This window comes from Hyperolius riggenbachi, chromosome 2, assembly GCF_040937935.1.
Source record: "Hyperolius riggenbachi isolate aHypRig1 chromosome 2, aHypRig1.pri, whole genome shotgun sequence".
In the NCBI taxonomy this organism is placed as follows: Eukaryota; Metazoa; Chordata; class Amphibia; order Anura; family Hyperoliidae; genus Hyperolius; species Hyperolius riggenbachi.
Genome location: NC_090647.1, coordinates 140,823,207 through 140,838,059, shown reverse-complemented (window position 1 = coordinate 140,838,059; position 14,853 = coordinate 140,823,207). Strand labels below are relative to the sequence as shown.

The following is a 14,853-nucleotide window of genomic DNA, read 5'->3' as shown; positions in this document are numbered from 1 at the left end:
GCACACCAGAGCGGTTCATTTTTTCCACAAACGCAAACTCAGGGGCTGAAGCATTTTTTAGATTTCTGAAGCGTTTCTGCCTCAATGTTGAAGTAAAGGAAAGTGGAAAACCGCTCTGAAAAACGCTAGATCAGAGCAGTTTTCCAGGCGTTTGTTACAGAAGCTGTTCAGTAACAGCTTTACTGTAACAATATTTGGAACCTGCTACACAAAAACACTACAAAAAAACTCTGTAAACATGCCTAGAATCGCTCTGAAATCTGCTTCAAAAACCTCTAGCATTTTGCAGATCTGCTAGAGGTTTTTGGTGTGCACTGACCCTCATACACAAATGGGAACACAGCTCAGAGCTAGAAGAGGGTTCCGTCCAGCAGTGGTGTGGCCCGGAGATAGAAATAATCATAACTTTCCAGAGGCTTCCCTCTCCTTAGGTAGTCAAAGTTTTTCTTCTTTAACAGTACAGGTTTGCTTTATTGTAAAAAAAAATAAAAAAAATGTGCAAAGACTTAGTGCAAACACATATTCTATACACCTGTGCAAGAGTGAAAAGTAAACCGAAAGCTGCACCTAAATGTAGAACAATGAATTACTTCCGCTTCATGACCAGCTGAGGAGGCCGATAACTGCCACAGACGATAATAAGGCTTGTGCACAGCCCCCCCCAATTCTATTGGTCATGCTCCCGTGTGATGTCACACAGGCGCTGCTCCGTCACTTCCACGCATGGCATCACAGCGTGCCATAAGCTACACAGCTGACACGCATGTGTGCACCCCAGCCCAGTGATGTCGCCCAAGGGGGGGTCCGGTCCTGATCTCCAATGGGCAACAATCACAGGTGTTTACACACATTGAAAAAGTCTGCTTAAAGTGGATCCGAGCAACTTTTACTCATTGCATAATTGTGTTCCTTTCATATAGTTTATAGGGCATTCCTCAAGCCAAATACTTGTTTTGTTTTAATACTCGAATTCCCTATAAACTAAACAAGCCTCGTCCACAGCTTTTCAGAGAGCCTTGGCACTCAGTCCCAGGTAGCAAGGGCCTATGGGAGCTCAGTCTGGGGAGGAGGAGGTTACTTGCCAGAGATTTCAGAGGCAGAGGGGAGGAGGGAGGAGTGAAATTTTCCACAGGGCTGGAGATGCTTTCAGCTTGCCTCAGTGTAGTGTTACAAACAGAACATGGCTGCCCTCATTGTATCACAGCAATAAATCAAACTTTTGAAGCTGTTTTCAGCTAGCTTTGCTGTGTAAAGTATCTAGACTTTAGATAAGATATATAGACAAGTTACTGGTTATAGTTACTTTTCCATCTCGGATCCACTTTAACCACTTGAGTACCCACCCTTTACCCCCCCTTAAGGACCAGCGCTGTTGTAGCTGATCTGTGCTGGGTGGGCTCTGCAGCCCCCAGCACAGATCAGCGTGCAGGCAGAGCGACCAGATCGCCCCCCTTTTTTCCCCACTAGGGGGATGATGTGCTGGGGGGGTCTGATCGCTCCTGCCTGCGGGTGTTGCGGGGGGGGGCACCTCAAAGCCCCCCTCCGCTGCGAAATCCTCCCCCTCCCTCTCCTACCTGGCCCCCCCTGGTAAGCCGGGCTGCACAGGACGCTATCCGTCCTGTGCAGCCAGTGACAGGCTGTCTCCGGTCACATGGCGGCGATCCCCGGCCGCTGATTGGCCGGGGATCGCCGATCTGCCTTACGGCGCTGCTGCGCAGCAGCGCCGTACAAATGTAAACAAAGCGGATTATTTCCGCTTGTGTTTACATTAAGCCTGCGAGCCGCCATCGGCGGCCCGCAGGCTATTCACGGAGCCCCCCGCCGTGAATTGACAGGAAGCAGCCGCTCGCACGAGCGGCTGCTTCCTGATTAATCAGCCTGCAGCTGGCGACGCAATACTGCGTCGCTGGTCCTGCAGCTGCCACTTTGCCGACGCGCGTTATGAGTGCGCGGTCGGCAAGTGGTTAAAGGACAACTGAAGCGAGAAGTATATGGAGGCAGCCATATTTATTGCCTTTTAAAGCATACCAGTTGCCTTGGCAATCCCACTGATCCTCTGCGTCTAAAGCCTCATCTACACGGGTAGATGAGGCTCCGATCCGGCGGCACGATTACCCGCCGGATCACCTCTTCCGCGTCCGTGCGTGCCCGCCACGTCCCTGCTTGCGCGCCGGATTCGATGCCCCGCTCGTCCCCGCCGGCGCCGCTCATCTTACGCTCGATTCCCTGCCATTGTCCGCTCGCGGGGAGCAAGCAGGGAATCGGCGGTGGGGAGATCCGTCCTGTCGGATCTTATCAATTGAGCCGTATCGGCGGCTCGATTGATATGCCACATCGCCACCTCATCTACGCGTGTAGATGAGGCTTTATACTTTTAGCCATAGACCAAGAACAAGCATGCAGCATACCAGGCATTTCTGACATCACTGTCAGATCTGATAAGATTGCTGCATACTTGTTTCTGTTGTGATTCAGATACTGCTGCAGCCAAATAGATCAGCACGACTACAAGGCAACTGGTATTGTTTAATTCTGACACGTTTGTTGTTCCACACGAATGCTCAACTGGTATTGTTTAAAAGGAAATAAACATGGCAGCCTCCATATCCCTCTCCCTTCAGTTGTCCTTTAATCAAATTAACCAAATGAAATTCATATTGCCAACCTCCTAAATTTAAAGGGAATGGCCAGACTCTACCTCCCCACCCCAAAAAATCTACTTACCTGGGGCTTCCTCCATCCCCTGGCAGCCGACATGTCCCACACCACAGCTCCACTCTCAGTTACCGGGCCGAGGTCCCTGCCGATGCAGAGGCTATCCTCTACTGCGTAGCAGTCAATCAAGTCCACATTGTCCAGAGTGTACTGCGCAAGCACAGAACTACTGCCCCTGCGCAGTACACTACGGACAACGTGGACTTGAGTGACTCACAAGGTCGACCTCTTCAGCAGAGGGGACCGGAAGCCAGTGGCTGAGAGCAGAGCTGCGGTGTGGGACATAGCAGCTTCCAGGGCCTGGAGGAAGCTCTGGGTAAGTAGATTTTATTTTTATTTTTTTTAGGGAGCCTGGACATTCCCTTTAAATAAATCTCTTGCTGACTCCAGTTCATGGACCACTCCCAAGCTCACCTACGTATACACTATTTTTATATTTAAATGTTTAGGTTTGTTGAGCACCATAAAATCCAACGTAGCCTTCACCAGTTCATTTTTGGGTATGAACTGAAAATTGTTACTAAAGCCTTATTCAGACTAGATACTAGTTGTTGGAAACAAGACACGACTGGCCGGTTCTTGGGCACAAGAAATGATCTATCATAGGAGCTCTGCTCAGGAAATTACTGTTCATGTTATTCTAGGTACACATCATACAATTTTCTGGCAGATTTACCTGCCAGATCGATTATTTCAAACATGTCTGATTTGAATGTCGTATAATTTTTTGATCTTCCGATCATTTTTTCGATGGTTTACCGATCGATTTCCATAGAAGTGAACGGAACTCGATCGGAAAAATGAAAAATTGATCGAAATCCAGATCAGACATGTAGAAAATAATTAATCTGGCAGGTAAATCTGCCAGAAAATTGAATGGTGTGTACCTACCTAACAGACTGTGTACAAAAATTGATAGATCACAAATCACATGTATGCTGATTCTCTACAGTCATTCCCACACACTATTTAGTGTGTACATAGCGCAAGTGTTTTCTTGAGAGACATAACCATAAGCACAACCAGAATTTTGCACAGGGCTAGGTGAAACTTGCTAGGTGAAACTTGGCCAAGGTAGCTGTCCTATCTATCCAATAAATCCCAGATGTCACCCAACAATTTTGCACACCAGATCTTTGGCACTAGGCTACTTTAGTGGGACCCAGAAGGAAACCTCAGGGCATTTTAGCTAACATGATTGGTGGTTGGCACTCTCTCAAACAGCTAGGTTTCCGACGCCTTATGTTGTAGAGGGTGCTGTGATTGGACAACTGTTCCCTATGAGGTTTTCTGCTGGGTCCCCTAAAGTAGACATATGCTGGGGATACACGGTACGTTTCTGTACCGTGTATCGAGCAGCTGATGCGGCCAGCTGATAATATTCAGCAGGTCCGACGATGATGCTCGATCCCGGCGGACAATGACAGGGAATCGAGCTGCTGATAAGGAAGCGCCGGCAGGGATGAGCAGGAATCGATCCACGGGGAAGCAGCGGGAGTCGATCCGCCGGCTAATCGGCCACCGGATCGACCAGTGTATGCCCAGCATAACACCAAATCTTTAGTGACAACAATGCCTGACAGACCTCCCGAGTGTCTGCTTTTATGCTGGGGATACACGGGTCAACCCGATTAGCCGCTGGATCGACTCCCGCCGACGTCCGGATCGATTCCCGCTCGTTCCCGTGGGCGCTTCCTTATCTTCCGCTCGACTCCCCGCTATTGTCCGCCCGCGGGGATCGAGCGGGTCATCGGACCTGTCAGAAATGATCAATCCAGCCATCAGCGGCTCAATTGATAAGGGGGAAACGTACCGTGTATCCCCAGCATTAGACTACCGAAGTGTCTATACACAACAGTTCAGAACTGTCACCCAACGGAACGAGTCCCTATTCCAGCGGGCAAGAGTAAGCATTTATGAGGCTTGGTCTACAAACCATTTATTACCTAACCGCTGATTAATCAACAAAGTTGAGAGATAATCAATAGCCTTACAAATCTGATAAGTCCTGTTAAAAGTTCCTGACCAACACAGAACAGTTCACACATTCTTGAGCAAAAAGGAACTTAATCAAATGTAATTTGTTTTCATTAGTGATAGTAAATGAGATACAAATAATTTTAAGTTTATGCTGAATTATGCAAATGTCTGAAGCTTGAATATAGACAAAGTCAAATCACACCTCAAGCTCTAAAACTTTGCATAAAAGTCTGCATCACCTCGCATTAAACATCTTTAGTATTCATTATACAGTTTGCCTTCATAAAGTTGCCCACACATGCACAACGGTCATTGCTTAAAGCGATTGGGACTTCACCCCTCTGGAAACAGTTTGGAGGTCGACCGCTGTACAGTTTCCTCTGAACTAGTATGGTTCAGTGATCTACAAACTTTTAGTTCCTTAACAGCTGGAGAACCAAGTCTCACAATGCAATGCAGGAGTCTGACAGCCAGTCATAAAGGCAAATGCATTGTGGGACTTGTAGTTCACACTTGCGCTATGTACACACTAAATAAAGTGAGCCAGCGAGAAAGTCCATAGGGAAATTCGGCTAACGTGATTAGGTGGACAGCACCCTCTCCAGCTGATAGTTTCCAGGCAGGTTGCAGTAATATTCTCACATGGATACACCCAGTTTGAATACTTCAAGTTGTAAATGTTGCTGTGATTGGAATCCCTATGGACTTTCTCACTGGGTCCCATCTGCAATAACAGAGTGACTTGCCTGCATCTATAGGGAAGGGAAGAGGGACAATGATGCAGCTCTAGATGGAGTGACTTACAGATCTACCATTCTAGATCTTTAAACCAGCTTGGGGGAGACATGTACACACGCCCAATCCTCATCTAAATTTAGTAGTGTTTGTACTGTGTAAGAGGATCATGTATGCAGTCAAGACCCTTCCTGTTCTTAGGTGATCCCAGGATGGGACAGGTTTATAAGAACCATGAACGGTGAACTAAGTTGCAGTGAACTGTCCCCCTAAATGCTAGGATAGTTGATTTCCAATAAGAAAGTGAAGGTTTCTTGACCACAAAAATCAAACATCCAGTCACTCGTTTTAGTGTCCCCTAGAACTGTATCAACTGTGGAATAAAAAAATGACCTGGTTGGCAGATAGTGGAACTTTAGTTTTAGAGTCTACCTTTCACATGCACCATAGAAGAAATTACAGGAAAGCTAAAGGGCTCACAGATATGCCAGTGAGGCAATGATTATGGGGAAGCAGCAACTTATAAAGCGATAAGCAGAGGGAACCATCATACAGCACAATCCGGGCTATAGCATCAGTCCCCTAATACATGACAGCTCGCCCCCCACGGCTGCGGAAACAACCATACAATATTCTGTAGCAGAACTACAGTTACGACCCAGCCCTGACCCTGCTGGAACGGCCAGCACAGCTATCCGCCATATCTCCCAGGAACCGGCGCTCCACCTACATGAAACTTCTCCAGCTCCGGCCTCCCCGGTGCCCACCCTGCCTGACCCCCACTCCACTGACATATGACCCCCAGGCCAAACCCAGGCATTTCCCCGGTCACTACACCTCCCAACCACAGCGATTTACCCCGTCAGTACTCAGGATGACAACGGATAGGAAACGTGCCACTTACTGAGTGAAGAGTTCGGGTCCAAGATGGCTGAGGAAAGAACGCTCAGCGGCAACTGCTTCCGGGATGTCGCTCTGCAGTAGGTAATACTTCCGGGTGGCCAGCTGCCAGGGGACTCCATCTGCTGTCCACAAACACGTGCTGCAGTCTATATTTGGACCGCAGCTGCCACAGGCATTCAGTAGTAAATAGCAGACTTTCATATATACGGACGTGTTATTGTTCAGCAAATAAATGAATTTCGCTAGGCTTCTAAGAGGAGTGTAGAAATCTATTAGTGGAAACAAAACTTGAGTACGTCATGCGGATTTTAGAAATTAAGAACACACGTGCATAGCTCCCAACTGTCCCTTTTTTGGTTGTCTCTTTGCCAACTAAACCCTAGTCCCTCTATCTCCATCATTTGTCCCCTTTTCAGGACTGATGAACAGATTTTTGTAAATATACATTTTTAATATCGAAAAATGTGTTTAATTGGCTCTAAACTTTATTCCCATCCTTAAAGGACAGCCAAGGCGTAAATAAACAAAAAATAATAATTGTATCTATCTTCCTTCTCCTATCTTTAAGATGTTCCACAGTTTTATTTTATGTTTAAATCTACGTTTTAACGGTTTTGTTTTTGCTCGATGACACATTCATTGAAGTATGCCAGAGCTAAAACTCTATGAACTATTGACCCTTTTTATCTCTTCCCTTCTCTCCAAAGCCATTTTCTGCTAGGAAAGTGTTTTATAGTCGGAATTTCTTATCAGTGAGGGTCACACTGTGGTCACTTCCTATCTGAGTCGAGACTGAGTCAGCCACTTACATCACTAATATTTAAACCACCCTGGCGTTCTATTAAGATCGCCAGGGCGGCTGCATGAGGGTTTTTTTTAAATAAAAAAAAAAAACTATTTCATGCAGCCAACTGAAAGTTGGCTGCATGAAAGCCCACTAGATGGCGCTCCGGAGGCGTTCTTCTGATCGCCTCCGGCGGCCAAAAGTAACACGGAAGGCCGCAATGAGCAGCCTTCCGTGTTTGGCTTCTCCTGTCGCCATGGCGACGAGCGGAGTGACGTCATGGACGTCAGCCGCCTCCGATCCAGCCCTTAGCGCTGGCCGGAACTATTTGTTCCGGCTGCGCAGGGCTCAGGCGGCTGGGGGGACCCTCTTTCGCCGCTGCTCGCGGCGGATCGCCGCAGAGCGGCGGCGATCGGGCAGCACACGTGGCTGGCAAAGTGCCGGCTGCGTGTGCTGCTCTTTATTTCATAAAAATCGGCCCAGCAGGGCCTGAGCGGCACCCTCTGGCGGTAATGGACGAGCTGAGCTCGTCCATACCGCTAAGTTGGTTAACTCTTTCAGGAAGAGAAAGAAAAAAAGGAACACAGAATAGTTATTTGTGTGCTAGGCACTGTACATACCCATGTCTATCTCATCATGTCACGTCACCTCGGGTATGCTTTAAAAGGAACTCTAACATGAAAAACAAACTGCCCATTTACTTATAAGGGGCTTCTTCTAGTCCCCTGAAGTCTTCCAGGTCCCTTGCAGTTATCCTGCGCACCACCAGTGCCCCCCACCAACACTGGATGCGCGGCCCAGTGCCGCGCGCCTTCTATCGCTTGCACAGTAAGCAAAAATTGTTACCATGCATGCACAGAACACTCCTGGCCGCGGGAGCACGAAAGAGGATGCACACAGCCAGCGCCACCTATGCTCAGTGTTAAAGAGAATCTGTACTCTAATATTCTTACAATAAAAAGCATACCATTCTATTCCTTATTTTCTCCTGTGCCCCTCTGTGCTGTTTCTGCCACTCCCTGCTGCAATCCTGGTTTGTAATTAACAGTTTTAGGCAGTGTTTACAAACAAAAGACTGGCTTCTAACCACAGTAGCATAGGCTGAGAACTAGCTTACTGTGTGACTCATGCAGAGCTTGGAGGGGGTATGTAAAGCTTCTGCCAATGACAAGCAGTGCTGCACATTCTGCACATTCTGCACATTCCGCACATTCCAGCCTCAGCCGACAGACACGACAGAGGAAAGGCTATAAGATTTATTACAGAGACAGTGCAAGTAGGAAAGGCTGCAGTAAGACAGGCCACATAAAAACAGGTATAGGAACTTATAGAAGACATAAGGCTTAACATTTTGTTACAGAGTCTCTTTAAGCTGACTCGCCAGTCAGCCGAATTATGGAGGGGGACAGCAGAGGAACGGCTGAGCACGGGATGACGGCAAGGAAGCAGGTGGACCTGGAAGAAGACCCAAATAAGTAAATGGGCATTTTTTTAAAAAAAATTTTTTTTACTTTAGGTTCAGTTGATTGATTTTTTTAAATTCCAAGCATTGATATGAAGAATAACTAATTATGATAAAAAGGACCAGGGTGGTCTGAATTCTAAAATTACATTTTTGCTTTCCGAATTTTTAGTAGTATGCATGGCGAGGGGTGTGGCAGGGGGTGGTAAAAGGAATGGTATGGGCATGTCTTAAAGTGTACCACTGTGGATGTGGATAAAAGCAGATTTGATACTTACCCTTCGTCCTGCTCCATAAACACGTCTGTGTCCCACACCGTCCTCCCGCGGTCTGCTGTTCAGCCGCGATCAGCCCCGTAATTGCTTTAGTTGGGTCCAGTCTGTGTCTTCTGCGCATGCACAGTAGACCCAGACTGACCGATTATTATTATTATTTAGTATTTATAGAGCGCCGACATATTACGCAGCGCTGTACAGTGTGTGTATATATATATATATATATATATATATATATATATATATCTTGTCACTAACTGTCCCTCAAAGGAGCTCACAATCTAATCCCTACCATTGCCATATGTCTATATTATGTAGTGTAAGTACTGTAGTCTAGGGCCAATTTTAGGGGGAGCCAATTAACTTATCCGTATGTTTTTGGGATGTGGGAGGAAACCGAAGTGCCCGGAGGAAACCCACGCAGACACGGAGAGGACATACAAACTCTTTGCAGATAGTGCCCTGGCTGGGATTCGAACCAGGGACCCAGCGCTGCAAGGCGAGAGAGCTAACCACTACGCCACCGTGCTGAGCAAGTTACCGGGGCTGATCGTGCGAGGACGGCGTAGGACGCAGACATGTTTATGCAGCAGGAGGAAGCTGTGGGTGAGTGTCAAATCTGGTTTTATCCACAGCTTTGGTTTCCTTGAGGCCCCATTCACACCTAAAAATTAAACCGCAAGCATTTTTTGTTTTTGTGCGCTTTTTCCAAGCACTTTTTCAGAGTGTTTTGTAATTCACTCCCTGACAACTTAGGAACTGAGTATATGTTGGGGAAACCAATGTCAGATTATGTGTATTGTGTGGGAAAATGCAGCCAAGGGAAATGCTGTGAGATTGTGTACTTTGAGGGAAATGCCAGATCATGTTTATTGTGGAGGAAACACTGTCTGATTATGTGTATTTTGGGGAAGTTAATGCTGCTAGATTACATGTATTTCAGGGAAAACACTGCAAGATTATATTTTTTTTTTTGGGGGGGGGGGGGGAGATAGCAGGGACTGCAGTAGTGCTTGCTTGGTGAGTTAGCATTGTCTTTCCATTTGCATCCCACCCAACTTTTTGAGATGAGAAAGAGATACTTTAACGGCCCGTTCACACTAGGGTCGTTTTCTGCCTTTTTTCAAGCGCAGGCTATTTTTTTAAATCACCCACAAAATGCTGGTGCAAAGATTCACTATGAGAGAGTTTACAGCTGACTGGTTTGTTTCCGATGCGCTCAGCAAAGCGGTGCCTGTACCATTTTTGGGGCGTAACTCCTCCAGCACTCCAGTCTTTAGTGCTCCCAGAGTGCAGGAGCTCCGGCTACAAATCTCACACTGAGCCGACTAATCATGAGCTCCGAGTGATGCAGCTGGAGTGTGTATCACTCCACATCATCTCAACATTGGCTAAGGCTCCTTTACACACATCCAATTTTAATCTGCAGATGACTGACCAATTTTACAACTGCCATGTAGCATGAGAGCCAACAGATATTGAATACCATGAACAGACTGTGTAGGTACACACTACACGGAAGTGGTAAAATTGGCCAAGCATCTGCAGATAAAAATTAGATGTCTGTACGGACCTTAAGATCACTCCACTGCCGCTCTACCTTCTGGCACCTTGTAGGGGGGGGGGGGGGGGGGGAAGATGTGCACGGCATGGAGCTAGCGGCTGACGGGCCACAGCAAGAGGCCTGGCATGCCGGATGCAGCCCATGGGCCGCCAGTTGGACAGCACTGCTTTAAGTCATGCTAAACGCTATGGATATGACCCTGTCGGTCATGTGTTAGTAATTTTTTGCATTTGGGCGAGATGTGACAGTGGCATCGCATCCCCACCGCAACACAAAAAATGTATGTAAACTCAGTCTGAAAAATAACTTGCCGACCAATCTTTGGATTACAGTATTTTTCGGCATAAAAGATGCACTTTTTCTTCCCCAACAATGGGGCGAAAAAGTCACTGCGTCTTATATGTCAAATACAGGGACTCCCCGACTTACGAACCACCATAAGAAACTGCAGCGATGTCGGGCACTCCCTGTATTGTCCCCGTGTCACCTCCGCTCCCCGCGTCCTCCTCATGAATAAATAGAAAGCAGCAGCATGGCTTACCTAATTCATCGACTCCAGCAGCGATCAGATACCTCTCCTCTCCCTCACAGCTCCCCTAGTACGGACTTCTGCTGATGACGCGTTCTGCACAAGCCAGCATCAGGGGAGCCATGAGGGAGAGGTCTCGGATTGCTGCTGGGGCCAATGGATTAGGTGAGCCGTGCTGCCTGTTTATTCATGGGGAGGGCAAGAGGACATGGGGAGTGGAGGAGACACATGGACATATGAGGTAAAAAGGGGGACAATAATTGGGGGAGAACATCTACAAGACACTTCTGAATCGTGGATGCACCAGGTGTGTGTGTGTGTGTGTGTGTGTGTGTGTGTGTGTGTGTGTGGTGTGTGTAGTGTGTGTAGTGTGTGTAGTGTGTGTAGTGTGTGTAGTGTGTGTAGTGTGTGTAGTGTGTGTAGTGTGTGTAGTGTGTGTAGTGTGTGTGTGTGTGTGTGTGTATATATATATATTATATATATATATATATATATATATATATATATATATATATTCTTTTTTACGTTTTTTTATAATGCATCTTGGTACCTTATGATGTGTAGGCCTGATCTGGACAGTATGAGATTATCTATTGACGTATAGTTGTTGCCATCTCCTTTCTTTCTCTCTATTAGAGGTAAGCAACTGGAGGGGGGGGGGTGTGGTGTGTGTGTGCGCACACCAAAATCAGGTTTCACTCAGGGCGCTGTGAAACCTAGGGCCAGCCCTGTTTATTACTTTTTAAATAAAAACAAAATTGTACTACCTATTTCCACAAGATGCAAGACAAACCATTTCACAACCCCAGCAAAACCCTTCACCGATTGCTATACATACAGTACATATTAGTCAATCATGTACATAGCACAGCGCTCAGTCTTTGAACCTTAAGGGCTCTTTTACACCAAGACATTGCGTTAGATGCAACGTTAAGGTCGCATAACGTGCCCCTAACGCAACACATGTTAGCTTTGAAGTTGATTATATAGAGCCGTGTTATGCGTCTCTTGATGCGTACTTATAGACACATACTATCGAACGAAAACGGCGTATGCGGGGGGGGGGGGGGGGGGTTTCTATGCCCAAATTTTTTTAACTGCTCAGCTGGGTTATACAGTAGATTTACCTTCTACTTTATCTAACATTGTTAGGATAGAGTTATTTTTAAGGCTGAAGGTCCACTTTAAAACAAATAAATAGTATTGCTTATATTTTACAATATTCACTCAAATTTAGTCAGTGTTTACTTATTGTAAAATCTTTCCTCTCCCTGTATTACATTCTAGTAGCAAGGAAGAAAACCACCATCCAGTATAAATTTTATGTTCTTTCAAAATTTGCATGACAGCATGAAAAGCGACGCTTTGAAGCCGACACTTTTTCCAAGAGCTGCCGCATGTCTACAAAGTAGAACGGACATCTCACTTGTTTATATAGTGCACAGTAAGGTTTCAGAATATTGACCTCAATTCACTAAGCTTATCTCCTGTCTTTAATAACTCTTCTGAGCTGTTTCTACAGTTACCACCATGGTGATAACTGTAGAAACAGCTCAGAAGTTATTAAAGACAGGAGATAAGCTTAGTGAATTGAGGCCAATACCCTGAGCTCATAGCTCTTAGCTAATCTCTGCGGTCCATGCCTCGCCGGACCGGATGGGGAACTATGTGGCTGAATACCTATTGGACATTAGCGGCGGTCACCTCCCACTACAAACCTATTGGTTGTCGCTAAACAAGCTGCTAATGCGTTAGCTTTATTGAAATAAAAGAGCATATAACATAGTGGATGGTGCCAGTTTATTTCCTTGCTCCTAGACAAAATCTGGAGTGCTGCCAGACCGACCACAGCACATCAATCGTGCCAGAGGAGTGATCCACCATACTCTGATACATTTAAGAATGTAATACAGGTAATAAAGGTGGCTACATCTTTAGTTTTGCCAGGTAATCTTGGATTGTTGTTCACAGAGTTCTACGCACAGAGGGATATGCTTGGCAATTGGAAACAGCAGTTATTTCCCACGATGCAACAATATTCACAGACAGCAAACTGTCAGTAACATGGCCCTGCCATCAAACTGTGGGAGGGGTTTTACCTTAATATTAGCCATACAGAACCCCCTGATGATGTATTTGAGAAAAGGTAAAGATTTCTCATGGGAAAGGGGGTATCAGCTACTGATTGGGATGAAGTTCAATCCTGGGTTATAGTTCCTCTTCAAAGGGAAGGTTTGCGCAGACTATAAAAAAAACAAACTGCACTTACCTGGGGCTTCTTCCAGCTCCTGGCAGTCGATCGGTGCCCTCGCCGCAGCTCCTCTCCCTCCCGGCGTCCAGCGGTGAAGCCGACCTCACCAGGTCGGCGTGGAGCGCACATGAAGCCGACCTGGTGAGGTCGGCTTCTTCACCGTTGGACGCCGGGAGGAAGAGGAGCTGCGGCGAGGGCACCGATCGACTGCCAGCTGGAAGAAGCCCCAGGTAAGCGCAGTTTGTTTTTTTATAGTCTGCACGGATCTTCCCTTTAAAGGGAAACTGAAGCAAGAGGGATGTGGAGGCTGCCATATTTATTTCCTTTTAAGCAATACTAGTTGCCTGGCAGTCCTGCAGAGCCTTTGCCTCCAATACTTTTAGTCGTAGACCCTGAACAAGCATGCAGCAGATCAGATGTTTGACATTATTGACAGATCTGACAAGATTAGCTGCATGCTTGTTTCTGATGTTAATCAGTCAATAGATCAGCAGGACTGCTAGGCAACTGGTATTGTTTAAAAGGAAATAAATATGTCAGCCTCCATATTGCTCTCACTTCAGGTGTCCTTTAAGTGACGAAATTCATTGCAGGTTTCATACATACCCAAGCAGAGGGAAGGCTCTGGATATCATAGAGCCTTCCTGTGGTTTCTGTGCTGTCCCCGGTAGAAGCTACTCACCCTGCTAGGTCTGTGGCACTCCTTGGGCAGCCTCCGGAACTACCAGAGTCCCTGAGTAGTTTCTAAGACGAGCACATCCATACTGCGCATACGCAACCCCGGACTTGCAGGTGCGCAGTACGAATGTGCCTGTCTTCGGCACTACTTGGAGAAAAGTAGTTCTGCAGGCTGGCTGAGGAGTGCCAAAGAGCTATTCGATCTAGTAGGTGGAATAACTTCCACCAGGGGCAGTGCTGAATGACGGGAAGGCGTGAAGACCAGGAAGGCTCTATTGTATGGCCTTTTCTTCCACCTCCACACAGTAGTACAACATACAAAGACCGTGGCACTGGATCTAATGCCATAGCTTTGCATAGTGTATTACCTGCCAAGAATGGTTGGGAGAGCTCAGTAATGGCTAACCTTGGCACTCCAGCTGTGGTGGAACTACAAGTCCCATGAGGCATTGCAATATTCTGACAGCTCTAAGCATAACTCGGGAGGCAGAGGCACAATGGTATTTGTAGTTTTGCCATAGCCGGAGTGCCAAGGTTAGCCATCACTGGGATAGCTCATCCTGGGTGAATCACATTGAAGCAGGCGAGATTGCATGTGGAGGTAAAAGAATGTTAGTACATCTTCAAATTCTCTAATCATGCATTGGTAAGAGTGGTGCTTGTGGTATTGAAGTCATATTTAAAATGTTGCATACGAATTCATTTATGGTACAGAGGAATATTATGTTTAAAATTTAAAGATTTGCTTTTTTTTAACCTATAAAAATCTGTTCATTAATGTCTATGCCCTCTTCTCTTTAATTACTTGCATCTCATTGACCATTCCCAGCTATGCCAATACTGGTGTGTTAGACCACTTTTTTTTGCCATTTTGTCATAGTATTATCTGGGTGGCACCAATCCCTCAAAGCAGCTGAAAATCGCAATTATATTAGAGTACACAACATTTATTTAATTGCATAACATGTAATTTTAGA

The 14,853-nt window shown here is 46.3% G+C and overlaps 1 protein-coding gene across 18 annotated transcripts in view; it reads right to left on the bottom strand.

Moving 5' to 3' along the window:
- Positions 1 to 6,434, bottom strand: part of NACA (nascent polypeptide associated complex subunit alpha) — a 61,688-nt gene extending 55,254 nt beyond the window's left edge. For 4 of the 18 annotated variants that reach the window (XM_068267540.1, XM_068267543.1, XM_068267541.1 and 1 more), the window contains exon 1: positions 6,335 to 6,434. The gene's annotated coding sequence lies outside the window, so the exon portion shown is untranslated. The remainder of the gene's footprint in view (positions 1 to 6,334) is intronic. The other 14 variants (XM_068267549.1, XM_068267550.1, XM_068267551.1 and 11 more) reach the window with 9 other exon arrangements.
- Positions 6,435 to 14,853: the final 8,419 nt, after the last annotated feature.